Source organism: Rattus norvegicus, chromosome 2 (genome assembly GCF_036323735.1).
Source record: "Rattus norvegicus strain BN/NHsdMcwi chromosome 2, GRCr8, whole genome shotgun sequence".
Taxonomy (NCBI): Eukaryota; Metazoa; Chordata; class Mammalia; order Rodentia; family Muridae; genus Rattus; species Rattus norvegicus.
In genome coordinates, this window is record NC_086020.1 from 186,640,562 (window position 1) to 186,662,398 (window position 21,837).

The 21,837-nt window shown below is 45.7% G+C and overlaps 1 long non-coding RNA gene and 3 other non-coding genes across 4 annotated transcripts; all 4 read left to right on the plus strand.

Annotated features, from left to right (window-relative positions):
- Positions 1 to 3,663: 3,663 nt before the first annotated feature.
- Trnan-guu4 (transfer RNA asparagine (anticodon GUU) 4) lies at positions 3,664 to 3,737 on the plus strand. The gene has a single exon. It is a non-coding gene; the product is annotated as a tRNA-Asn (tRNA).
- A 3,844-nt stretch (positions 3,738 to 7,581) lies between these two features.
- Positions 7,582 to 7,653, plus strand: Trnae-uuc3 (transfer RNA glutamic acid (anticodon UUC) 3). Its single transcript has one exon. It is a non-coding gene; the product is annotated as a tRNA-Glu (tRNA).
- Positions 7,654 to 9,453: 1,800 nt separating this feature from the next.
- Positions 9,454 to 9,525, plus strand: Trnah-gug1 (transfer RNA histidine (anticodon GUG) 1). The gene has a single exon. It is a non-coding gene; the product is annotated as a tRNA-His (tRNA).
- A 1,870-nt stretch (positions 9,526 to 11,395) lies between these two features.
- On the plus strand, positions 11,396 to 20,137 carry LOC134485658 (uncharacterized). Its single transcript, XR_010063885.1, has 2 exons — positions 11,396 to 13,163; positions 19,953 to 20,137. It is a non-coding gene; the product is annotated as an uncharacterized LOC134485658 (long non-coding RNA).
- Positions 20,138 to 21,837: the final 1,700 nt, after the last annotated feature.

Below are 21,837 nucleotides of genomic sequence, written 5' to 3' on the forward strand. Positions count from 1 at the left end.
CATAAGATATTGAAGCCAGTGTTAATCCCAGAAAGGTGAAGAGAAAGACCACCGACGCAAAAGGCCAAACTAATTAAAGCAAACAATTAATTAAAGCAAGCTTTTGTATTCCTGTATATGGGCTTCCTCCCCTAGGGCATACTTCAAGAGGTCAACTGGACACGAGAAGACAAGGTTTTTATAGTTCGGGGGTAGGGGGTTTCCAAACGGGAGACTGGGCTGGGAAAAAAAAAGAGTGGGTTACAGATGTGGAACATAACAAGGAAGTCATAACAACAGGTAATCATAACATAGTTTTGAAACACAGGTAGGGTTGCGAGATGGTTATTACTTTGTGAAACAAAGGCAAGGCTGCTGTTTTCTAGAACAAGCGGTACAGAGCCATGTGTAGCTAAGGTTGCAGGTGGGGCATAGCCCAATCCTTGAGAAAAAGATTTAACCATAAATAGGAATGAAGCCAGTTTGTCTTCACCATAAGATGGCTTTCAAGCCTAAGACGAGGCAGGGTGGGTCTTCACAAGACCATACTGGTGTGTGTTAAAATTCTCCATATGTCAGACTAGAAAGGCATATTATTTTCTGACTTATTTTAAAGAGTCACTTAGCAATAACCACTTTTAAGAATTGATTAGAAGCCTGGTTTAGATGCCTACACCGCTAATCTCAGCACTCAGGAGGAAGCCATGCAGATGTCTGTGAGTTCCAGGTCTGTCAGAGCTACATGGTTAGATTTTTTTTTTTTTTGATGTAATAAGCAAAGGCGAGGTTTATTATGGAGATCTATTACGGGGATCTCCTGGCCGACATGTAGCCCGCGCAGGAGACAGAGGTGTCGACCACATGGTTAGATTTTTATCTCAATAAAATAAATTTAAGATTAAATTGTAGAGTATTCGCTCGTATTTTGAAAAAAAAATGTTTTTCAATAACACTGCAAACATTCACTGGCATATGTCATACAGGAGGAACCGCAGTGGGCAAGTGACCTTCCCGGAGACAGCCCACTGGTTTTTTGTTTTTTTGCATGGCGGCATTGAATGTACCTCTGAGGGGCACAGCTCGGGAAAGTGGGGCTGAAGGGTGGGGTTGTCTCTGGATAGCTTCTTACTGCTGCTACGCCTGCTCACGTTTGTCATTGCTAATGTTCCTCCTGTATGTAGCGTAGTCTGATTGGCTGCTGGGAGACCCTCACTGCCTATAGGATGGTGTGACTGCCCATTCTATTGAGCAATTTTTCTACAGATCGATATGAAGATCAACTTTTACGAAATAATAGTGTTTAAACGAATTAATGATTTTACAAAATTCTTGGGTTGTTTTAGTTTTAGGAAGTTAGGGTAGTTGATAAGGAAGATTAAGGAGATGGTTTAGTGTAGAGTTGTGGGTCCGGAGTCCGACTCAGGGCACAGCCTGGGGAGGCGGGACGTGGTTGTTGACGCTTACCCCACACTGTCACCAGGCGGGTGTTGGGCTGTAGGGAGGCCCCGGGACACCGCTCTGAGGCGCGGGACAGCCGGAGCTGGCTAAGGGTGGCGAGGTCCCCGGGCCTGCAACGAGGCGGGGGCTGTCTGGTTCTCAGGCTCTTGGACATCCAGGCGCCGCTGGACGGCGCGGAAGAGCAGAGAATGGAGTGGGGGTCCGAGGGCTGGATCTAGTCCGGGGCTGAGAGGGAAAAGGGGAGCTCCAGCTGGTCTCCTCCGGGAAGTTCTTGGCTTGACGGCTGGCAGTTTTGAGCTTAGGCTTGGTGGCTGGGAACATAGACGGCGGCTCTGTAGGCGAAGACCTGTCTCTGTGGTTCTCCACGGCGGGTCCGATGAAAAGAGGCAGTCCATGGTTTTAAGGCATTTATTGTCATGGCGGAAAGTGGATGTGTAAAACCATACCCAATTTCTCAGGGAGGGCCTGAGGTTAAATACCTTTTGCAGGGAAGGGTGTTTGGGAAGGAAAGTTTATTGGCCAAGCCTTTAGGTACCTCATAAAATGGAGGTCGGTCTTGAAGCTACTCGACCTGTCCTCTACATGTGGAGGGGCTTGGGGCGTTGCCCTTACGTGACCGATGGCCACAAATTTAGGGGGGGGGGTGTCTGTGGCTAGTGAGAGGAAGCTGGTACCTGGAAACAGGTGAAACTCCTTCTGTCCCTTCAGGGTCACCGGGGTTTCTAACCTTAGCTCAACCGGGAACTAGGCTGCCTTTCAAAGTCCCACAGTTTAGATGTTTTTGCCAGGAAGATGTAAGATTAAAAAAAAAAAAAAAAAGAGTAGAGTGTGCCCCCTGCCTTGTAGAAGAATGAGAACTGCATACATAGGTTAGAAAAGGAGCAGTGAGCTCTCATGCATTGCAAACACATAAATGTACTTGGGGAGAAATGGGCTTGCAACAGGTTAATGATGAAAGAAAACATTCACTCTAGGTTGGGTCTCCGTTCCTGGAGCTTGTGATCTAAGGATGTGTTCATAGGTGTGCACCATGAAAAGGTAAGGCATGAAGAAAAAGTAAATGATTCTATTGTGTATATAAGAATAAATACAAGAATAGAAACTTGATGATTCGCCAGTTTATCTAAACAAGGTTTGAAAGAATAAGACATATAATAAATTATTTATTTCTTGGTAAATACAAACTGTCGTCAGCTAGCACACGGAAAAACTAGCTTGCTTAAACTTTGTTAATTAGTAACAAAAGAATTATTGCTTTGGGTTAAGATGGATTTGTGGAAAGAAAGATTGGAAATGTTAAGTGAGCGTTTCAAAAAAGGAACATTTAATAAATAGTCATATAATTTTCTTTTGTTAATGATTTTAATCTTTTGAAGAATATGTTTTTGTGGTAGTTGTTTTTGGATAATACAAAACTTGCGGCTCTCTTACGTAAAGAATTTTTGTCTTAGGTGGTATACAAAGTCTAAGAAAAAAAGTAAAATGTTGGAGCCTTTCTTCATCAACCAACCGCGCGCGCGTTCTCCCTTTTTATTCTGCTAGTCCTAGAGAATTAAGTTTTTCTCCCTTAGAGAAAAACTGCTGAGTGATTGGCCGTAGACTCCCCTCATCCTCTTCAGTACCTGATCTGTCGATGATTGATGCCTTCAGCAATTCACCTCTGGAACACATAGCTGTGTAAACTACTTTGAAAGAACAAACACCTGCACTCTCGCGGGTCTTTGTCGTCTCAGCACCTGAAAGGGTGGCTCCCACTCTGTCCTCCCCTCCCTTCCCCTCGTTGTCTTCCCTTTCCACCGACGGCCTTTTCTACACTCACCTCACCTGCCCAAACCGCGACTGCTCCGTGGCTCCAGCACACACTTGGAGTGACCAGCTCCTCGTCGTCGGTACCTGCTTGGGGTCTGCGAAAGATCATACCCTTTATAGCACAGTAGGCTTCTTTATCTCTGGGCGCCCAGGCCGCGACCTCGCCGGCTTGGAGTCCCTGGTGGCCCCGACCTCTGGATATCAGCGGGATCTCAGCATCAGGAGGTGCCAGCAGCACGTGCGCAGTTCATTGCGGTCGCGCGAGCTCGAGAACTGGGTGCAGGGCGTGCGGTCTGGTAATTCCAGTTTCGTCCCCAACGGCTGACTCCAGTGAGCATTGTGGCCAGCCGCCGGGACTGAGCGCTGCACCGGGTGAGCCCTCCCTCACCATCCGGTCAACCTACCAGAGATTCATATGTCTCTGTGGCGCAATCGGTTAGCGCGTTCGGCTGTTAACCGAAAGGTTGGTGGTTCAAGCCCACCCAGGGACGAGCCTTTTAACTGTGTCTACTGAATACACGCACCTCTTGATACAGAAACCATGCCAAGACCCCTTCCCTCAGGATCAGAGTCAACAGTTAATAATCCCCCCTACCAAAGCTGTGTTCAGGAGTGGGTATCTATTATATCTATTATGTAAGTGTACGGGAGGGTACACTCGTAATACTGTTGTTTTCACTTAATTTGGTTTTTTAGACAAGGCCTGAAATAACCCAGGCTGGTCAGGAATTTGAGGCTAGTCTGAGTTGTTCCCCTGGGTCTACAGATACACATTTAGGGTACTTTTTGTTGGCTCGTTGTTCAGGCTTGGATACTTGTAAGATTAAAGTTGAGGATTCTAAACCCAAAGGGAAGTCTGCCTCTCCTGCTGCCGCCGCTTTGAGGCTGCTTTGAGCTGGTCCCAATGCACACACATCGGACTACTGGGGTTGATCTTTGGACCCAGTAGGATAGCAAGAGTGGAGAACTTGTCTGTGTTTCTTTTGTGATTTGTTTGTTGTTTTTTGAGACAGTTGCTCACTTTGTAGCCTAGGCTAGACTGGGATTCACAGAGATCTGCTAGCTGCTGCTAAAATTAAAGGCATGCACCACCACACCCAGACAGGCCGAATTCTGCATTTCTTTTTCATATATATATGAAAAAGATTATGTTTAAAAATTTATAAGGTGTTCTGCTTTGTTCGATACAGCCCTGGCTATCTTGGAACTCACTACGTAGTTAGTTTGATCTCTAACTCTTTTTTAAAAAAGATTTATTTTATGTATATAAGTACGCTGTAACTATCTTCAGACACACCAGAAGAGGGCATCAGATCCCATTACAGATGGTTGTGAGCCACCATGTGGTTGCTGGGAATTGAACTCAGGACCTCTGGAAGAGCAGCCAGTGCTCTTAACCACTGAGCCATCCCTCCAGCCCCTGATCTTGAACTCCTGCCTCCTGTCCAGAGTGCTGGGACTAAAGGCATGTGACCCCACCCTGGGCTAAGATCTTATTTTTGTATATGTGCAGTGCTGTCAGAGGCCAGAAGAGGGTGTCAAATCTCCCTGAACTGGAGTTACAGACAGTTGTGAACTGCCTGGTGTGGTCGCTAGTAAGGAACATTCTTCAGGAGCAGGAAGTGCTCAGAACTGCTGAGCCCTCTGGCCAACACTTACTCTAAATATATTCCTCCTCCACTCCCACCCCATTCTTCCTGTTCCTGCTTCTGGCCTAGAACTCACTCTGTAGACCAGGCCTCAAACTCACAGAGGTCCACCTGCCTCAGCTTTCCTAGTGCTAGGATTAAAGATATGCTCCACCACCGCCCCACTACTCTGAATTTCTTAAGATCTCAATGCAGCTAGGTTCTTTCCCCTCCTCCACACACACCCCCCCTTTCTTCCTGTCATTTTCCCAGATAATAGTTTTAAAGTGAACACAACTGCGGTGGAAGCCAGTATATCCTTGTTGGCTCCTGCAGATGTTTAATTTGATAGTGGAGAGATGGGTGTACCACTGTCACATGATGGCATTCGTATCATGTTCTAACTGAGCCCATTCTGTAAATGTATCTTCCCCAGGGGTGGTGCCCAGTCCTGGTGCAGTGTTTCCAGGTGTATCATGTTCCCTGTTTACAAAGAAAGGGACAAACTTTGAATCGAACTTTCTCTTAGCTGTCTCCGATGTTTAAACTGGGGGAAGAGGGGTTCTCACAGTGCACAGGTACACAGACAGACACTATGTTAAGTATTTTGAATGGAAACCTAAGGCACTTCAGAGCCCTCCAATACCTGATTGTTTTCTGTGGTGACTTGGTCACTCAGATCACAGAAGACTGTTGAAGGGGTTGGTTACGACCAACTCCCTATGCTTGTGTCCTGCTTCTGTGAACCCCACTTATTTGCCTGCCAACCTCCGGATCTGGAAACTTCCTACCCCTGACCTCTAAGAAACTTATCTTCCCCATGTCCAGAGTTGATCTCTAGAACCCCTGGCTTAGAGGAAGACAGCCTCTGTTCATGAATAAAAAACACTTGGCTCTAATTTGGCCATTTGAGTCGGTGAATTTCTCCTCCTTTGTGGGATTAACACTGCAATCATCAAGGCATGATTGGATATTATTCATAAGCTAGTGGGGGACAAGAGAAAAGAAAACAAGCCAGTGTGATGGGAATCCCTTTGGGCCCAGGACTAGAGCTATTTAGGATTGCCCGCCGACTTGAGGGACAGGACCCAGGCCAAGGGTCTCACTATTGGAAGTGCCCATCCTTGGACAGGCTCCAGGACGCCGGTGTCTGCAGTTTCCACCGCGCCCCCCCGGGTGGCGGAACCCACATGGACCCCCACCCGGCGTCCAGGATCACAGACGGCCTCAGTTACTCTGGGTTCGGACGTCCCAGCTCGGAGACTCCTGCTGCAGTAGGAGTTAGAACATCAGCAGGGAAGGGACTGCGCACCGGTGTGGCCTCTTGGTTCATGCCGTTGGGGCTGCGGGCCAGAGCGTTGAGTCTCTCTACACACTATTGTGCCAGGAAAAGGCCGGTCTCTTCTGGGCGAGTTTCTCCACTGCCTGCCCAGGGTCCGCTGGGGCCACAGTCTCTTGGCCTAGGGAGATTGCCCGGCCTCTGGCGCACTCTTCCACTGCCGAGCACTTTGCTTCTGTAGAAGAACCTGGACACACAATGGCTGCTGGTGTGTTCGCAGGCAGCCAGAACTGCACTGGACACAGCACAAGACTTTCCTGAGGAATTCACCAGGGAATTCACCTTGTTCTCCTCCTGACCCATTAGCATTTTCCCATACAAGCCAAGCGCTCTATGCAGGACCTTGTCCGCAATCCCACCAGTTACAGTTGCTCAAAATCAATTTTCTGGCTCCGCCTTGAACTACGTAATTGTTCAAAAACAATAGGTGGTGCGCGCCTTTAATCACAGCACGAGGGGTGCGGTGGAGGGAGGTGGAACTCGGTGAGTTGGAGGCTAGCCTGGTCTGCGAGTCAAGTTCCAGACAAGTCAGGACTACATAATGAGATTGATCTCAAAAACAGAACATAACAATTTTCTGAGAGAGACAAAGGAAGATAGGAGAGGCAGGAAGAGAGAGGAATGGAAAGCGGACCTTAAAGGTTAAGGAGCACGACCTTAAGTTGCCCTTAAGAATAAGTAGGTGGCTTTCCCCACCTCCAGCAACCCCTCCTCGCAGGAATCCACCTGGCTTCCCGTGTGAGTGCGGTGGAGACTTCCACCAGGAAGCACTTCCCTCAGCGTTAGATCCAGAAACTTCCAACTTCTATCTCTGCTTAAATCTTTCCAGGCAGAGAGAGATAGATGTCCAAGGTCCGAAGGGATTCTTCCCTCCTGTAGTCCAGTCGCCTTGATTCCACCCTGAGCACGGCCAGGGAAGGACAGGCAGAGAAACCATCACAGTGAGAAAAAACGATCCCAATCTGTTCCTGGAACTCTTAGTTTGAGCGGCTGTTGTAGTGATGGGGGTGGGAGGGAAGGAAAAGGAGCCTCTTCCCAGGTTAGGAGGACTTGGTTCACTACACGCAGAGTCAAACCGACAGTTCGCCCACCCGAGGCTAGGAGGAAGAAATGTGCCACATGGTGTGGAATGGAGTCCAGATGCTCTTCCCTGTCCATTGCTTTCCGAGGCAGAACATTACCAAGACAGAAAATGGAAGAGGAGATGATGATGATGATGATGATGATGATGATGATGATGATGATGATGATGATGATGGTCTTGAATAGGAGGAGAGGGCTTAATGCCTGGCCTGGCCGCCTTCGAAAACTAAGAGGCTTTACTCTTAGAAATTTCCTTTAAGTGGTCAACGAATAGGTTTCTGTGTGTCCCTGGTGGTCTAGTGGCTAGGATTCGGCGCTTTCACCGCCGCGGCCCGGGTTCGATTCCCGGTCAGGGAATGTATTTCCAGTGCTCTCTTTTAATGCCACATTCCCTCCTCTTTCAGTACTCAATTGTTTACCCATACAGAGGGGCAGGACCACCAGGAGGGATGTGTCTTCTGCCGAGCCAGCGCTCCTTTCTGCTGCTCTCACCTCCAGGAACCTATGCTCCCTTCACCTTCAGAGTTTTTAACTGAGTTGTTGAGGTAGTGGGACAAAGGAACTTGGGGAAGGGAAGAAAGGGAGGCTTCAGTTCCGTCTGTTCGTTTTTAAAAACAAAAGGAAAATAGAAAAAAAAGGAAACATAAAATAATTGCTATACCGTTTCTGGGCTTAGTAGTTGTTATTCTCAGTTCGTTCCATTAGCTCCTAATTTGGTGTTTCCCCAACTTTCCTGCTAAGTCTCCTTCCATTTTATGAATATGCCGCATCATCGCAGACCAATCCACACACACGATTCCTTACTTGGACTGTGGTTGCTCCTTCCTCTAAGACCAGGGCAAGGCTTTTCCCTCTTAGGGGTAGTCCCTCTGAACCCAATACCCATGGTGGGGGTCACTCCTGTCCCTCTGAACCCAATACCCATGGTGGGGGTCACTCCTGTCCCTCTGAACCCAATACCCATGGTGGGGGTCACTCCTGTCCCTCTGAACCCAATACCCATGGTGGGGGTCACTCTTGTCCTGCTGAACCCAATACCCATGGTGGGGGTCACTCCTGTCCCGCTGAACCCAGTACCCATGGTGGGGGTCACTCTTGTCCCGCTGAACCCAGTACCCATGGTGGGGGTCACTCTTGTCCCGCTGAACCCAGTACCCATGGTGGGGGTCACTCTTGTCCCGCTGAACCCAGTACCCATGGTGGGGGTTATTTGGCTTTTCCTGGACAGCCCAGGCCCTATTTGCCCAGCCAGACTATCTTAGACAGGGTTCTGTTGCTGTGATGAAACACCATAACCAAAAGGAAGGGTTTACTGGGCTTACACATCCCTGTCCAAGTCTATCACTGATGGCCATCAGGACAGGACCTCAAGCCGGGCAAGAACCTGGAGGCAGAACCTGACGTTGAGGCCAGGGAGGGTTGCTGCTTACTGGCTTGCTCCCCTTGACATGCTCGGCTTGCTTTCTTACAGAACCCAGGACCACCAGCCAAGGTGTGGCCTCACCCGTAATGGGCTGGCCCCTCCACCATCAAGTGCTAATTAAGAAAAAGCCCTACCGGCATGCCTACCACCCGATCTTATGGAGGCGTTTTCTTAATTGAGGTTTCCTTCTTTCTGATGACGTTGGTTTGTGTCACACTTTGGTTTAGTGGTTGCTGCTGCTTCCTCCTCTTCCCTCCTCTTTCTTGACTGGGTCGCAAGTATCCTAGGCTCCCCGGCACTCACTTTTTAACCTTCAACTCCTGATTTTATTGTCTCTTGCATTCCAAGTGCTGAAATTACAGGTGTGTGCCACTCTACCTGGCTCCGCATTGGAGTCTTGCGTCAACTTGAACTCTACATTGATTTCACAGGTAGCAGCAATTGCTCTCACTATCCACCGTGCACTCAGCGCCGCTCCCAACGCAGTGGGGACCAATCACTTCTGCCGGACGACAGGCAGGACAGGCAGGTCGGAAGCGAGCAGAGACGCTCCGCGGTTCGCACAGGATGCTGGCCTAAGCTTCACCAGGGCGGGCAGCTCAGTCTGGGCGTCTGCGCCCAGCGAGGAGAAAACGCAGAGGGCAGCGCAAGACCCGACGGAACTGGATTGAGGCTCAGCCAACAGCACCAGGACCGAGCAAGTGCATGAAGACTCGTCGCCGGGCACGTGGCTCGCCGTGATCGTATAGTGGTTAGTACTCTGCGTTGTGGCCGCAGCAACCTCGGTTCGAATCCGAGTCACGGCAGTGTAGTACTTCTGCCTGGCCATCTTTTGCCACGGATCTCACCTTCCAGTGGACGTTGGAAACTCAAAACACCCAGTAATGCTCTCCCAAGGGCTCTGGGACCCCTGCACTTCACCAGCTCACAACATCCTATTTCCAGGCATCCTCTCACAGAGCACTCAGGAGACAGGCAGGAGGATATCTGTGAGTTTAAGTCTACAAATATAGTTCCAGGACAGGACAGCCAGGGCTGCACAGAGAAACAAAACAGACAAAACCACGTCATTTCGATGCTTTTGAAGTCGGTGTCAGTGTACGTAGCACTCCATTTGATACTCTCAATTTTGCTAGTGTGTACTTGCAAGAACACTGTGTAACCATCCAAAGACCTAGGGCATACTAAGTACTTGCTTCACCTTGAGAGACAGAGCCACCAGTGATTTGGGTCTTGATAATTTTTGCTACACTGTTTGAATGAACAGGTGAGGTGTTTGTGCTATACGACATAGTAAGAGACATCCAAGGATCGCTCTATATCTCCCACCAGACTGCATAAGATAGGTCTCGGAGCCTGGAACTCTCACCTACGGATAAACAGTCCTCACATCTAGTGTTGCTGGACTCTTGTTAGTTTGTTTAAGGCAGACACTAAAGTCTAAGCTATCCTCAAATAACTACAGTCCAGCAAACAACCGGAACTTGCCAACATCTTTTTGCCTCAGCTTCCTCCCTGTGGTGATTACAGGCATGACCAATCAATCACCTTTCAAAGGGAGCTTTGTCAGACTCCGTGTATAGTCTTTTTTTTTTTTCTTTCCTGCCTCTGTCAGTACATTACATAGCATTTGACCTTCTCCATTGCTAGTTATGACCTCTACAGGGACAGGACAGGGCCTTTCCTTGGGCAACACGAAAGGATTGTGCAGGCCATTGGTACCTGCACCTGTTAATGACAAAAACCTATGTAGCTGTGTCTTCTGGTTGAGTAATGTCGCCCTCTTCTGTCCAGTGCTGGAGTGTGTGTTTTCCTCTGTGATCTCAAGACCTTGGAGAAGCAGTGTATAGTATAGACTTCTGCTCTTAATGATATATCTATGATATATGACATATGATATGTGATATATGATATATATATATATATGGTTTGTTTGTTTTAAGAGACAAGCCCTGACTGTTCTCAAACTCAGTGACCCACCTGCCTCCTGATTTAAGGTTTGTACAACCAAATATACATTTTAAATCATCTTTATTTTTACGTATGTGTCTGTGTGTTGGTATATGCATATGCATGGAGTCCTTGTAGAGACTCACCTCCATTAAGCTGGAGTTTTGAGGTTTGAGTTTGTGGGTACTGGGAACCAAATTCAGGGTCTCTGAAAGAGCAGCAAACAATTGCTGAGCCATCTCTCCAGCCTCAGAGTACACATTCTTAAGGAGTACTTTTATGAACAACTGTGCCTCCCCTCTCCCCCAATTGCCCACTGGGCAGCGGCAGTCTCGGAATACAGAGGAGCTGGAGAGGAAGGTCTTCAGCAGCAGTGGATACTCAGGTATGAGCCACCTGGAAGACTGTCAGAGGGCAGCTCGCTTATTTAAAATGGGGGGCTAGATTCTTTTTAAAGATTTATCTATGTTATATATGAATACATTGTTGCTCTGAGGGCATCGGATCCCAGATTATGAGGCACCATGTGGTTTCTGGGATTTGAACTCAGGACCTCTGGAAGAGCAGTCAGTGCTCTTAATCGCTGAGCCATCTCCCCAGGGGGCGTGGGGATGGTGGAGGGTGGTAGGGGGGTGGTCTAGATTTATAGCTGGAGTCACTGGAGGAGAGGAGGAAAATGGATGGGGAGGGGCTGCTGCAGCACGGGCTTCCAAGCAGATCAGCTAGATTAACAGAGGCCGGATCCCTAATTTCTGAGGAGCCAGTTCTCTGGCAGGAGACAGAAGTTTAACAGCTGGCTTTATTAGGACTTGGTCTCTAAACAAAGGAGTTGAGTAGGCCCAAGCCTGACTTGGGTAGAGAGCACGGGTTGCTCTTCCAGGGAACCTAAATTACTTGGCAGCTTGCAACCCTTTGTCACTCCAACAGGGAATCTGACGTTCTCTTCTGGCCTCTGTGAACATTGCACACACACACTTGCAAGCAAAATACTCATCCACATTAAGGTTAATAAATCTTTAAAGAATATTTCCAAGTCAATTCAGCCACAGTATTTTTAAAAATGAAGAAAACTAAGCTAAAAAAAATGAACATTGCTAAACTATAACATGGAGGCAGGGGTGACTTTTAGTTTAACCATCTGATTTTTTTCCCCTTCAAAACAAGGCTATCGGCGGAAAAAAAAAAAAAAAAAAAAAACAAGGCTATCATTCAAAGTCACTGTGTGAAGCAAGCCAGGACAACCAGGGCTGTTACACAAAAAAACTTTGTCACACATTTTAAAACTCAAGGGGGTACAACTGGACAATGTGCAGAGAGTGGGAGAGTTTGGGACAGTCACTTCTAAATCTATGCTGAAGAGGAGGCAGAAAGATTGTAAGAGCTGGAGGTGCTGGAGGAGTCCAAGGAAACTGTCTTCCGGTCCCAGCAGGACTGATGCTCCTATGACCTCACAGAGACTGGGGCAGCACACACAGGGCTAAGCAGGTTCAAGCCAGGGGTCCCAGTCCTGAGACGGGGAAGGGCACACAGGCTCCCACCCCTAACCCGGAAGCTATCTGCAATCAACCTCACTGAACCTTCCCCTATTTTAACTAGGTCAGATAAAGGCTAGAGCCTGTGATTGGGCAATGGAAGGGAAAGGCAGGGCTGGAGGTTTTAGAGAGTGGGGAAAGAAAGGAAGGCGGGGAAGACGGAGGGAGAGGAGAGGGAAGTGAAGTTGGAGCAGAACCATCTGGCCCGGAGAAGCCGCAAGTAACAAGGGATCTCAGAGCTGGGGAATAGTATAGAGGTGAATCTGCCCAATCTAGGTGTGCAGCTTATAAATTCTGTAACCGAGTTGTGTGGTTTTGCAGGGACATATTGGGGCAATTTACCACAACGATTGACGCCCATCATATCGATTAGAACCCAACTAACATAAAAGTCCACTGCCTCTCCCCACACCCTCAATACTCCACTGGGGCAACAATCTAAGGCTGCAGCAATGTGTGGATGGAAAGCTGACTGGGTCTGAGGTGCCTATAGAGAGCTGCAGAGAGGCTCCTCCCCCAAGTCCAGGGCAGGCAGTTACAGCCAGGGGCAGCATCCCAGACTGGAGCTGGACTTAGGCATTGCTCTATAGGATTCCCAGGAAGGGACAGGGGACCCTGGAGGGCAACTGCCTGTGAGGAATTCTTCGGGCAGACACAGAGCTAGCTGACCAGGGCTTCTACGCCTGAGGAAACCTTTCTGTGCTCGCTCCCCGTATCCCCCGAGTCAACACTGAATACAGGACAGCCAGACTGGCTTTCCCAACTGCTTGCGCTGCAGGCGCCTGAGATCAGCACACAAGCACATGCTGCCAGCTGCAACCCAAACAAAAGAGAGTCAGCTTAGAAGCACAGAAGACTGGGGTTTTCTGTCAACCTCTCCCTGTAAATAAAAGAATCAGAGGACTGCATTGTCCTGAATCGAACAGTAGGGGGAGATAAAGGTACAAAGGGCTCCGGAGCAGGTAATAAGACTCATTAATTGATAATAATATATAATAAATATAAATAATATATACTATATAATATATAATTTTTGATACTTAAAGATGAAAAACAAATACTTTGTGGGATTTATGGGATGATATTTTGAATGGTTCAACAGGGATGGATTTAAAGGAAATCGACACCTTGTCATTTACTGGTACTGCAGTATTTATTCTCTTGATTTACTATGTCTTCTCAAAACACAGGGCCCTAAATAAAAAATTATGTGCCTTAGAAAAGAGATTAGAGGAAACACTAGAGAAGTTCATAGATGAGACTGAGAAACAGAGATAAACTTCAGACTTGGCAACACCGCCTGGAGGAAACACTACAGCTAAAGGTTCAGGATTGTATAGGTCAAGATAAGCAACAGAAAGAGGAAAATGAAGGTTAAAGACAGGAGGTGGAAGACACACTAGGAAAAAGGATTCAACGGTTCACAGATAAGACTGAACAGCAAGGAGGCAGAACTAAAATTTGGAAGCAAAGTCTAGAGAACAAATTACTAAGGCTAGTAAGTCAAAGTCAGGAAGAGGCTACCATATCAGAATTACAACATAAAGAGAAGCAGGGCCTAGCACAGAAGATACAGGGATTTACAGAGCAGCATGAACAACAGAGGGAGAAATTTAAGACTTGGCAACGTGGCCTAGAGGAAGCACTAGGATTGAAGACACAGGAAATTATAGATCAGAATACGAGACTAAAGGATGAAGATGAAGGTAACAGACACGAGCTGGGGAGGACACTAGAAGGAAAGGTGCAGCAGCTCACAGATCAGACTGAGAGGCAGCGAGAAGAAAATGAGGATTGGAAGCAAGGCTTGGAGAACCTTTTAAAATTAATCAGTCAGAATAAAATGGACAGCAGAATATCAGCGTTACAATATAAAGAAAAGATTAAAATGTGGAGGCAGAAGCTGGAACGGAGAATACAGGAACTCAGGGAACAGGAGGGGCAACAAAAGGAGAGAGGTGAAGCATGGACATAGACATTAAGGGAGGAATTTAAAATCTCAATTAAGGAAAACACTCAGGTAGAGACAGAAGATATTAAAGAAAGCCAACTGTCTTAGTTAGGGTCTTATTGCTGTGAACAGCCACCATGACTAATGTTTTATAAGGGACAACATTTAATTGGGGCTGGCTTACAGGTTCAGAGGTTCAGTCCATTATCATCAAGGTGGGAGTGTGGCAGCATCCAGGCAGGCCTGGTGCAGGAGGAGCTGAGTTCTACATCTTCACTTGAAGGAAGCCAGGAACAGACTGAACATCTCTGAGCAGCTAGGAGGAGGGTCTCCAAGCCCACCCCCACAGTGGCACACTTCCTCCAAGGCCACACCTTCTAATAGTGCCACTCCCTGGACCAAGTATATGCAAACTGTCACACCAACCCAAGGCTGTTAGAAAACAAACTTCAAAAAAAAAAAAAAGAAAAGAAAACAAACTTCAGTGATCCAGTTAGTGTACAACAAAGACCTCCAGATGATGATCATCCACAGGGTTATCAGGAACTCAAATGGCAACCTGTGGATGTGTTAGAACTGAGGAAATTTGAGGAAAGTCACTAATTTTGGAATGCATTCGCCATTTGAAAATCGATTCTTGACTTCTTGGGCAATAATCGAGTCTTTGGCTTTTAAAAGTGCAGATGCTGGATATAAGGAAGTAATCAGACCACTGACAGCAAGGGCAGTATCCATGGATGAGTGGGTTAGACACAGAGCTAAGGTTAGACCTCCTACACCTGATATGACTGTGATAGGAGAAGCCACCACAAAAAGACCAAGAGACAACACAAGACTTCAAATGTTCTCACTGTGGTGAGCAGGGACATCTCAGAAGAAACTGCATGGGAAACCAAAATTAATAATTAATTAAACCAAATTAATTCCAAAAAGTGGGCCTATTTCTTCTGGAACAGTAAAAGATGTGGCAAGGCTGAATGTAGAGTGACAGCAGACAAATGGAGCAACGCCATAACAAAAATTCCCAGGAGGATGGGGCTGGGGATTTAGCTCAGTGGTAGAGCGCTTACCTAGGAAGCGCAAGGCCCTGGGTTCGGTCCCCAGCTCCGAAAAAAAAAAGAACCCCCCCCAAAAAAAATTCCCAGGAGGCCTCTGCCAGGCCCCAGTGTCAGGCAGGGAGAATTCTCTTCCTCAGGACAAGTAAACATCACTGCTCTAAAAACAGAGTTGAGACCAGATAATAAGGTTGAGGCAAATTCTATAAAAAAAAAAAATTTAAAAGCCTAAAAGGGAACTAAAAACTAATATTTTGGCAAACTTCTATAGAGGATCAAAGGCACAAACCAAGAATACTACTAAACAATATTGAGATCCATGGAGTGATCTACACTGGAACAGATGTCACCTTCTTTCTCCAAAATCTTGGCCTGCAAGTTGGCTGCTTCAAGAAGTAACCATCCAATTTCAAGGGAGACGGGACTTTATTCCAAATAAAACAAAGTACCTGATGGCTTAAATGTACAGGACCTGAAGCCATTTACTTATGGGGAAAAAGAGATCTGTTAGAACAGTGGAAAACATAAATCAATACGGCTCAGTTTCAGAGGCCAGCCACAAAACCAATAGGGCTCATAACAAAAAAATCATTAAAGAATGTTATCAAAGACAGTTACTGACTGTCTAGGCTGTCTATAAACAAGACACAACAATTTAACTTAACATCAGGAAGCCACTGCTGTTAAAACACCAACAGCCTTACCACTAAGGTGGGTGACTGACCAACCCATTGGGATTGATCAGTGGTTTATGACAAAAGAAAAACTAAAGGCATTAGAGCAACTAGTCCAGGAGCTGGAAGCTCAGCATTTAGAGGAGTCCACCAGCCCTTGGAATTCTCTCGTAAATCTGGCAGATGGAGGATGTTAACAGATATAAAAGAGAATAGTATTATTATTCAGCCAATGGGTTCCCTGCGGCCTAGAATCCCATCACCTTCTTTGCTGCCTAAGGAATGGTCTCTCGTACTGATTGATCTAAAAGATGGGGTTTTCACAGTTCCTCTACAGGAACACGATAAGGGAAGGTTTGCTTTCTCAGTGCCTACCTTCAATAGAAGTTGCCCACTGAAAAGCTATCATTGGAAAGTCCTGCCACAAGGAATGTTAAATAGCCCCACCTTGTGTCAATATTTTGTACAACAGCCATTGGAGATGATCCACAAACAATTTCCCCAATTCATTGTTTATCATTATTTGGGTGATATCCTTTTGGCTGATTCAGATATAAATATCCTGGAAAAAAGTTTGATGAAATAAAAACAAAAACAAAAAACAAAAACCTTGTTTTACTGAGGGTTGCAAATCACCCCTGAAAAAATTGTCTAGGATATAGAATAAGTCAACAAAAGGTTAGGCCACAAAAGGTGCAAACCAGAGGAGGCCAATTAAGGACTCTTAATGACTCTCAGAAGCTACTGGGAGATAATTAACTGGCTATGGCCTGCAATTGGCTTGGACACTCAAGAGCTAAGCAATTTATTTCAAACCTTACAAGGTGATAAAGATTTAAATGGCCCAAGAAGATTATCAGCAGAAGCTGACAAAGAGTTAGCTCTGGTAGAAAGGAAACTGCAGGATATACATCTAGATTGTATGGATCCAAAGATGGCCTGCATCTTAGTCATCCTGCCCTCTACTCATCCCCTACAGGAATTCTCAGGCAGAGGGAAGATTATATCTTAGAGTGGATATTTTTAGCCCATAAAAAGAGTAAGAAATTAAAACCTACATTGAGAAGGTCTCTGAATTGATACTAAAAGGAAAAACGAGATTTCAACAATTAGTCGGAATGGATCCAGCTGAAATTGTGGTACCTTTTACTAACACAGAGATTGCCTTGTTATGGGCACAAGATGAGCACTGGCCGAGAGCGTGCAGTAATTTCTTGGGAGAGATTAACAACAGACACCCTAAAGCAAGCGACCCCAGTTCATGAAAAGAACTAATTGGATTCTTCCCTGTATATTAAAGGGAACCCCAATTTCTGGAGCCCTTACATTTTACACTGATGCCAGTAAGTCAGGAAAGGCAGGATATAAGTCAGAAGATGTAAGGAAGGTGGCTGAGAGTCCCTATAAGTCTGTTTAAAACTCTGAATTACATGCCATACTCATGATATTGTCAGAGTTTCAAGAGTCTCTTAATATAGTGACTGACTCTCCATTTGCAGAAAGGGTTGTTTCCACACAGAGACTGCTGAACTTACTCAGGGTGATTCCGAGTTGACTTCAGTGTTTACTGAGCTACAGCAAATGATCAGGAATAGGACTCATCCCCTGCATATAACACACACACGATCCCATACGCATGTGCCAGGCCCTCTACACAAGGTAACAATGAGACTGACCAGCTATTGATAGGAAGTGTACTAGAGGCTTCTGTTTTTGGTTTTTGGGTTTTTTTTGTTTGTTTGTTTGTTTTTGTTTTTGTTTTTCGGAGCTGGGGGCCGAACCCAGGGCCTTGCGCTTGCTAGGCAAGCGCTCTACCACTGAGCCAAATCCCCAACCCCTACCAGAGGCTTCTGAATTCCATAAAAAACACCATGTTAACAGCAAAGCTTCAAAGAAAGAATTCTCTATCGCTTGGCAATGAGACAAGGAAAATGGGAGGCAATGTCCTATTTGCTCATTAGATAACCAAACCCCATTACCTACAGGAAGTAACCCTAGGGTATCTAAAAAATTATATTTGGCAATGGATGTGCTCCATTTTGCAGAGTTTGGCAAACTGAAACATGTGCACCATACAGTAGACACACAGTCAGGATTTCAGTGGGCAACTGCCTTAGCGTCAGAAACGTCTGATTATGTAATTACACATTTTTTAGAAGTTATGGCCATTGTGGGAATACCCATACAAATTAAAACAGACAGCGGTCTGGCATATGTGTCTCTAATAAGAAGCAGCTGCTCACACATTATAGTGTAAAGCATGTTACAGGCCTATCACATAGTCCTACAGGACAAGCGACTTGGGGAGATCTCATTGTACTCTGAAAGAGATGCTTAACAGGCTAAAGGGGCAATAAAACCCCCAGAGATAGAGTACACAGTGCTTTACTAACCTTACATTTTCAATGCTAATGAACAAAGATGTACAGCTGCTGAAATACATTGGATTGTGGGGGGGGGGGGAACTACTGAACTAAACTTGCCTATTTATTGTCAGTATATGCTGAGATCAGAAGGGAAAACAGGAAATGTGTTATGCTGGGAGGAGTTATGCCTATATTTCCACAGGAAAGGAAAAGCCATGGGTTCCTCTCAAATTTTTAAAAATCAGACATGACAAAGGGAGACCTCCTGAAGCCCTTGGTGATGGAGAAGAAAAGGGAGACAAAAACGATCAACAAGAAGGTGGTGCATATGTGCTGATGTTTATGTCTCCGTCTATGGAGACAACTCTGGAACTGGCTGAGACTTAAATGTCTATATATACAGTCAATAACACTTATCGGGCACAAAATTCTCTTGAGTTATTATATATCACTCTTTAAGATCACATGAATGGGATGTGCTAGACAGATGGCTCAGGGGTTAAAAGCACTGACTGCTCTTCCAGAGGTCCTGAGTTCAATTCACATGGTGGCTCACAACCATCTGTAATGAGATCTGATGCCCTCTTCTGGTGTGTCTGAAGACAGTGACAGTGCACTCACATACATAAAATGGATAAATCTTTTTTAAAAAATGGCATGAATGGAATATAAATATATTGTAGTTTTTGATCAAACTAACCTCTGAAGGAAGGCGGTTGTCTTTCTTAATGATCTTCATTAATCAGTCTGTGACCCTGCTTGCTCCATATGAATGTCTTTACAGAGCTCTTTGTATATTGCAGAATGAAAGAGAAAAGAGACAGCCCTGACAAGAATCACACTCTGTGGGGTTGGGGATTTAGCTCAGTGGTAGAGCCCTTACCTAGGAAGCACAAGGCCCTGGGTTCGGTCCCCAGCTCCGAAAAAAAGAACCAAAAAAAAAAAAAAAAAAAAAAAAGAATCACACTCTGTGATGCTGAGATTCTGGGACCTTCCCTTCCAGCTCTTTGTTTGATTCTACTTCAACTACGTGAAAGCTCTTTCCTCTAAAGGCTTGCTTCCAGAACTTTTCCAGAACAGCTAGCTCACCTATCCAGCCTTTCAGACTGTCATAGTCAAGATGTCAGCTAAGCCATGAACTTTCTCAGCACAGAGTGACTGGAAGACAAATGATGCCAGCTCTCCTTTGACAAAGCCATTTTCCTCTTTCCCTTTTTGCCCCCAGTGGGAATCTTCACCCCAATTCAGCTGGAAGCTGACAAAGGATCTTTTCCCCAGTCCCTTAGGTTGGGCTGGGTAGTTCTGGTTATTTTATGATTAAAGATATGTTGTCATTTAAGGGATACTTTACAAATGTTGTCGCTTTGGACACAGGAGAAAGTAAGGAGCTTAGGCTCAGGGATTTCTACCTTTCTTTCCTCTTCTCTATCCTTCCTTCTTAGGTAAAGAGGGGAGGACGAGTAAAGGGGAGACATAGTAATATCATAGAAAGTAGAGGACTAGACAAACACGGATAGGTTATCAAATTTCTTCTTAAACAAAACGTTGTATAGCCATGTCTTACATTGGTAGAAATCTTTATAGTTAATGTAAATTGAAATTATAACTTTGCATTGGTATCAAATTTATAGATCGATGCAGATTATTGGTGTGAATTTCTTATACTGACACAAAATTTGGAATTAATACCATTATTTTTTGATAGGCATTGTGCCTACACAACTCATCTAAGACTCCCAGGCCAGTCCTTCCGTGACTGCCACTGCAGACAGTTGAGGATGGTGGAGCAGCACAAGTTAAGGGCCAGATCGTAAACCACGGTTGTATTAGAGTCTGATTCACTTAAAGTGTTTTTAATTTACTCAAATAAAAACGAATAAGAATAATTAAGATTTAACAGTTCAGATATACTTTGCACAGATAGTCTTCAAAGTCGTCAGAAGTCCACATTATATGACATTTAAGGCCATTTCATTATTAAATGGCGTGTCTGCTCCTGACAGCGCTTCCTTCTTGGTTCAAAGAAGAAATTGAGCATTGGTGCAGTTGCTCTAGGTATGGCAAGAAAAACACTGGGCGAGAGTTGTCTTGATTCATCTACAGACCAAATTACTGTTCAGGGGGTGATGGTGAAAGACCCTCAGACAGAGGAGACTCTCGCTCCAGTCCTGAGGACACCCACCACCCCACAAACACACGGGACTCAAGTCTTGATGTAAAAAACAAGAGGTTTACTCGTAATACCAATGCATTGGGGCTCGACATGGTCCTCACGCAGGAGGGATGTGAAGAGCCTCGAACAACAAAAATGTACAGCTTAAATAGTCATTTAAGATTACACAGTTTAGGGGCTGGGGATTTAGCTCAGTGCTAGAGCGCTTGCCTAGGAAGCGCAAGGCCCTGGGTTTGGTCCCCAGCTCCGAAAAAAAAAAAAAAGATTACACAGTTTAAAAAAAAAAAAAGATTACGCAGTTTAGGGGTTGGGGGATTTAGCTCAGTGGTGGAGCGCTTGCCTAGCAAGCGCAAGGCCCTGGGGTTTGGTCCTCAGCTCCGAAAAAAAGTTTCATTAGCTCAGCTATTTCGGTGCCAAGGATAACTAGGCAGATGTTTCTCCTCCTGGAATTCCTGGGACAAGGCCGCAACCATATCAACGCAGCTCTTTCAGTACCAAGGACGTCTGACTTGATATATGTTTTCCGGTCCTGGGGTTCCCAGGACAAGGACCAAGGATATCTGACTTGGCAGATATTTTTCTCCTGGAGTTCCCAGGACCAGGCTATAGCTATGTCAGCACGCTATGTCAGTACCAAGGACATCTAACTTCATATAGGTTTTCTCATTCTGGGGCACAATCTATAGTGGTCAGTCAGCTTCCCAGAGATGTTTCCTGCCTTGTAATTGCCCTGCAGTAAATATGATCTATACCATCTGTTCTTATGGTCGGGCAGTTTCCTAGAGAGTGGTGGGAATGTGCTTTCTGTACTTTCTGGTCTATTGTCTAACGTCTAGGGGCTAAGCAAGGGCCAGCTTAAAAGATTCTCATTCTTAAGAAATGGCTGTACTGGGGTTGGGGATTTAGCTCAGTGGTAGAGTGCTTGCCTAGCAAGCACAAGGCCCTGGGTTCAGGCCCCAGCTCTGAAGAAAAAAAAAAAGAGAGAGAGAGAAAGAAAAAGAAAAAGAAATGGCTGTACTAATATCAAACGGGGATCTTTCAGTGGGGAGAAGGACACACACTGAGGTCAACTGGTAGCTCTGCCCAGACAGGGTAAGCAGCCCTTCATAATTCTGCTTCACAAAGGTCTGTCAGATGATCCTGGCCAGAAGGCTGAAGACTGATGCTCTAAGTTTTTGAGGATTGAGGGACTGTCCAGGTAGTCAGCCATCTCTACAAATTGGTTACGTTTTGGAAGCTAAATTTTCAGATAACATTTAGGTTGTTCTTGGATTTCTGATGGAGTTAAAGACTGGTTGTAGTCTCACAGCCAACTCAAGCTGTTTAGCATTGAGAGAGATGGTATAGATTTGAGAGGATGTTTTCCGGCGGTATACAAGCTAAACCCAGGACATAATTCAGGTATAGAATTGTAAGC